This window comes from Acartia tonsa, chromosome 13 (assembly GCF_053477335.1).
Source record: "Acartia tonsa isolate MP-2025a chromosome 13, ASM5347733v1, whole genome shotgun sequence".
Taxonomy (NCBI): domain Eukaryota; kingdom Metazoa; phylum Arthropoda; class Copepoda; order Calanoida; family Acartiidae; genus Acartia; species Acartia tonsa.
The window spans coordinates 20,182,505-20,188,558 of record NC_137272.1 but is presented as its reverse complement, the minus strand read 5'-3'; the positions used below and the strand labels follow the sequence as shown (position 1 = coordinate 20,188,558).

At 31.5% G+C, this 6,054-nt stretch overlaps 1 long non-coding RNA gene across 1 annotated transcript; it reads left to right on the top strand.

Moving 5' to 3' along the window:
• The first annotated feature begins 376 nt into the window (after positions 1 to 376).
• LOC145304203 (uncharacterized) lies at positions 377 to 2,565 on the top strand. Its single transcript, XR_013874029.1, has 6 exons — positions 377 to 1,010; positions 1,340 to 1,394; positions 1,579 to 1,690; positions 1,791 to 1,954; positions 2,058 to 2,253; positions 2,446 to 2,565. It is a non-coding gene; the product is annotated as an uncharacterized LOC145304203 (long non-coding RNA).
• Positions 2,566 to 6,054: the final 3,489 nt, after the last annotated feature.

The window sequence follows — 6,054 nt, the reverse complement described above, 5'->3', positions numbered from 1 at the left end:
TGGGTTTTTATTATCTAAAGAGCGAAGCTTCACTTAAATTATTCTATGTTTGACATTAATTCACAAGGGCAGTGCTGCAGAGTTATTTAGACATTAGATTGAACGAATTGTTTGACTGTTTTGAAACTTTGTTTTACTTGTTAGATATTTCTAGTACATGAACCGAAGCTTCTCTGTAATTGTAATTAAAGATAAATGTGTATGTTTTTAGGATCCACCTAGCGGATGAACTTAAGAAGACTATGGTTTCCAGGGAAGCTTGCATTTTTCAGGCAAGTTTTATTGTTTTACTTAATTCTCTGTATTACCAGCTTATACCAACAATCAAATTAATTCGGGAAAAATTACGAAACCTAGATGTGGTTTCAGGTGTCGTTGGGTGGAGGCCAACACTTGGTAAAATTGACGAACTTTTTACCTGCTCCCCCCCCCCCCTTATTATTTTCAATTTATTTCGCTTGTAGGCTATACCCTATTTCTGTTTTAATGCAATTTTTGTGGTTTGTGTTGACTATTAAAGCCTTTATTGAAATTTTAACATGTTATTCTTTTCAATCTTATCATTGAATATATTATTTAGACTTATTAGTATTGATTGATTGATTGATTAGACATAGTTTCTTAGGGTTTGGACCAAAGTAGTCATGGAGTAGGCTGAGACACTTTTGTATAGCCACTAGGGCTATCAAGCTCCACGTTCAAGCACATTATGACTTGACCCGCTATCTCATAAGAGCTACTCATTATTACCTTACACTCGCCGAGTATGGCAGGTGTCCCAAATTAAGTCACCGTAATGAATGACGCTCTACGCAGAGGAGCTTTGGATAAGGGTAGTACTGATATTATTAGTATTCAATCAAAGTGGTTTATATCTAAAAATGCATGTAAATTATGTTTTAAGGATCTAAAATAACTCCTTCCCGATTACTCCAATGGATTATTCCTCTCAGCTGTCGGCGAAGACTCGAACCTGGTACTTTCTGCCCTAATAAGGAATTTTAAAACGAGTATGTCTTTTGTATTTGATTAATTTGATTTAAATTTATAGAACATTCTTTGCGTTTGCAAGAATTAGTACCTAATCATTTGACTACACTTAAAATTAACATAAAAAACCGGATAAAGGAAAGAAAATAAAGTGGCGGGTTTCGTCGTTTTTTTCACAGCAGCTTACAAAGCCTAATACAAATGACGTCATGCAATACAAATGACCAATGGTAGGCCAGAATACTTTTTACTATTAGTCAATTACAATGAATACTGGCCTCTCATTGGTCTTTTGAATTGAATGACGTCATTTTTTTATTAGACACTGTAAGACATATTTTATTTTTAGGGATCAAATCTTAAATGTCACAATAAAATCACAAGAAAGTTGTTTTTGTCATAAGGTAAAAACATTTTCAAATTGGTAAACCATAAAATAGGGAAAAAGGGGGCGTTGACACCACTCTTCCTCAACAAGAAAAATAATTTTCATAAACAGTTAACAAAATAAGGCAAAATTTAAGAATAATTTATTGAAATATAAAAAAAAAAGTTCCAATCTTAAATGAGTTAATTTTTGATTGACAGGGAACGGTTTTGAGGAAACCAGTGAGGGCCAGCTTCAAGGTAAACCTGTGGATTTGGTTGTTGTGGTTCTCAAGGAGACGTCCAGTGGCTGCTTCAACCTACAGAATAATAGGTAAATGTTTTAATTGTTAAAAAATAATTTTATATACCTAATGGGTAATTTTGTTTATCATAATTTGAGTTATTTTTATTAATTAATTGAATTATTTCAGATACTGAGAAAAAGACGCAGGCAGCAGCCTTTATGCTCCCAGTATTTACTGTTTGTTGTGGAGGACGTGGTCATGTAGGGCCAGCAGGCAGCTACACCTTCGGATGTAGAACATGAGGGCTTCAAATACCTCTTCATAAACAGCTTCAACCTACAGAATAATAGGTAAAGTGTTTTTGTTTGTATTCACCAAATCAATTTACTATCATGAAATACAAATTAGAAGTCATATTTAATCCGCCATGCCAATGTTATTTTCCATTTTAAGGCGTCATTTGCAGTCACACTTAACTGCAAGACTTAAAGAAGCTTCAAAGGTCATCCGCTTAGCTTACAGAGCTACAGCCATTATCACCTACAGCCACAAATATGAAGCATCTGCAAAGCTAAAGACGCAGCTACCAACCTCTCTGTCTAGTGCATATGGTGAAATATGTCAATCAAGGAGAACTATACCTTGCAAAGTAAGTGTACTTAAAAAGAGCAATAAAATCAATTCATAAAAGTCTTCAAAAATGTCTATAATTCAAAAAAAATCTCAAACTTTGGAAATGAGATCTTAAAAACCTGCAGTTTTCAAACTTGTCCATCAAAATCTAACGAATGGGTAATTTTGTTTATTGTAAATTGAGTAATTAATTATTTAATTATTTCAGAGACATAGAAAAAGACGCATCCCTTCTTGCTCTGAGTATTTACAGTATGAAATATCTATCATATACTATGATTTTAAAAAAAAAAGTTTAAATATTATAATTTAATACATGTTGTCATGCATATTATATGTTTTGGTTTGTAGTAGCGAAGCTACTCTATAGCTAGTTGTGTTTTTCAGTCCTTTTGCCTGTCATTTGGGTACTAGCGCATCAAATGCCGCTGACTCGCTTTTAAGTTTTGAATATAGCAGACAAGTATCAAAAAACTTAATTTGTTATGATGTGGCTGGTTTTTTTCTCCATAAAATATCATTTCATAGATTAAAATTAAAATTGTGATCTAAGAACCATTAAAATTTAGGGTTATGGGGATATGGGTTAACAGTTCCAGGGAGATTTTTCTAGTAATTAATTACAGATTGGTTACGTCAGTCTGATGTGCTGGTAATCTAATTTTCAAATGAATGCTTTTCTTTTTGGAACTTTTTTCTTATTTTATAGTTTTTAAAATTTTATTAACACACCCTTTAAAATTTCCTTAATATTTTCTGGATAAATGCGGATTTCATAGTCTTTCAGCAAAAACTCTTAAATTTAATTAATTGCCCATTGTCCCCTCCCTTACTCCCTGAGTAGATACCCAAGCTTAGTGTTTTAAAGGTACCAGTATAATAAACTTTCCAGTATGGCTTCAGAGTTCAGAACTGATTAAAATCCGCTTTATTAGAACCAGTTCTAACTATAATGAAAAATCATGTATCATATCTTATTATTTAATACTTATATTTGCAGGAACTTTTATTTCATGAAATCTTTTAACATTTACAAAACTTTTGCCTGCCTTAGTGCTTCAAGATCCATGACAGATCTATATAGGAAATAAATGTCTATAAATGAGCTCAAGTTTTCCAAATAATATGTGTTTAAAACTCATAGTGCTCCAATAATCCATAATAAACTCTCATTGACCAGAATGATAAGACCCTAATTTTACTCTTTAAAGAATAAATTCATTTTTTTTATTTCATGTTGCTATTTGAATTATATTAAAGTATTAAATTTGTATTCATAAAACAAAAAAATTAAATTTATAATATAGTAAATAAAAGAAAACTTAGTTTTAAAATAATTTGATACTAGCGATACGTGAGTAATGTGGTCAGATTTTGAACTAAAATTTAACAGTTAACTAAACATTTTAACCCTTTTCAGGACGATAATTTGAAATAGAAAATATTAGGATCCTAAAATATTGGAAACTAAAAGAGAAGGTCAAATAGTATCTACGTAATAATAGGCGGGTATTATAATATAAAATACAATTTTAAAATACAAGATTTTACAGTAATATAGAGCATATTTTATATTGTAAAACCAAAAGAAAGTAAATAAAACATTTAATAAACCTAGCCAATAGCGAGATAATTATATCGAGCTAACTCTAGTATACAGAATATAAAAATGGTTTTAATCTTGTAGTTGTATTTTTAATCCGCGGAAAGCTGATAATCATACGATGCGAGAAATAATTATTTTAATGTCCTCTCCCTCCCTGGTAGTGAAGTGAGAAGAAACGTGTATGGGAAAAATTCATTACAGGTTCTCCGAGCAAAGTTATGTCGTAAAACAGAGAAGAGATAGATAGATAGATAGATAGATAGATAAAAAGAGAGAGAGAGAGAGAGAGAGAGAGAGAGAGAGAGAGAGAGAGAGAGAGAGAGAGAGAGAGATAGAGAGAGAGAGAGAGAGAGAGAAAGAGAGAAATAAAGAGAGAGAGATGAAGAGAGAGAGAGATATCGCTAGATGAGATAGGAAGATTAAGCGAAAGAGAGAAAAAAGTTCGGGTCCTCAACAGTTTAAGAAAAACTTTTGACGTATGTTAAACATCAGAAAGTTACTCCTATATAAATATTTGGTCTAGTTGCGTAGCTACTTTTTAGTTAAGAGTTGATTTATGTTTATATTTTCTTATTTGTATAGGGATAAAAGATCTGGGGGCATTTTGAATTTTAGGGAATAAAGATCTACTTAAAGTCTTTAACAGAATACCTGAAAACTCAATCGATTCAGTCACAAGATCTTAATAGTCATACACAATTCCCTAAAATTTTGAGTATTTAAACTAATACAGATTTTACCAGCTTCGAAACCGATTGATATTCGGTGGATTAGAACCGATTCAGAGCCATACTGAAAAATCATGTATAGTATTGAATTATAGACAATTTTTTATAAGTATTAAAATAAGAATCATAAAATTATTACCAGTTTTGTTAGCCCGGGCCTTGGGCCCATTTAGGCTACCAAGACAGGTTTTTACTTTTTTTAATATCTGCGGAAAGCTGTCTATATTACGCTGTGATTTTATTTGTTAAAATGACTTTTAAAAAGGTGCCTCCTGGAACGATTAAGCATCTTGCAATCTTGGCAATATAACAACAATATAATAGTTATTTCTCGTATCGTATTATAAACGTCTTTCCGCGGATATAGAATGTACAATTATAAAATTAAAACTAGTGTTTTTAGCCCCGAGGTGCCGAAGGCACCGGCCAAAAAAACTGGTTTTAATCTTATGATTGTACATTTCTATATTCGTAGAAAACTGGATATAATACGATGCTAGACATAGTTTTTTCGTATGGATGAGAACCGGTTCCTATCCACCGGATTCGATTGAATACGAGAAATTGTATTATTGTTAATATCCGTTCGTTTGTCTCATTGTAATGATTTCTTACGCTTTTGTTTCATGGATGTTGTTACTATACTAATATGCAGGGATCATTATGGATAAGACAATAGACGAAAAAATTAGATATTGGCCCCTAATAAATGATAGATAACATCAGCACTTCTGTACACTAAATGAGTGGTGGAAAAGTTTTGGTACTTTTACTTTTTACCAACAAATCAAGAATTGAGAAAAATTTTAAAAAAATTTAAGCCAGTTATTGATAGAACGTGCTTGTAAAACTTTGGGTGCCAGTATAATTTATTGTTTAATGTCCTTTTCTCTCCCAAAAAGGTAGAAAGTAAATAGTTTCTTTTCTATCACATACAAATAGGATCCTTGTTCAAAAAGGTAATATCCCTCAAATTTATCCTTGTACCACAGAACCCCCCTAAAATTTTCTTGCAGCAAGTTCTACTCCTGCAGGGATTAGCCCCCTAAGGCTTTTCTTACCTCCACTTAACCTAATATAAACTACGCAAGTAAACTATATTGGGCCTAAAACAGTTTTTTGATGTCCAACTTGAGTTATTAGGAAAATGTAGAGGGAAAAAAATCCTTTTTTATAACCTAAATAAAAAAGAAAATACCTAAAATTTTTGTTTGTATTTCCTATATGTTAGAAAAATGTTAGGAATTTTTGAAAATATCGCTCAAGACGAAAGTAGACAATTATAACCCCCCACTCTAAAAGGATTCAGATTTATAAAAAAAAATTAAGCAATGTCTTGAATGTATTTTTTCTACAACGAATTGGTGAACATAAATTTTTTTATCCCGTGTTAAAATGAATAATTATACATACTTTATTGACCTTTACAGTTTTATGAAATTAGCTTATAAATCAAAACTTTCGAGATTATATATTTTTGAAA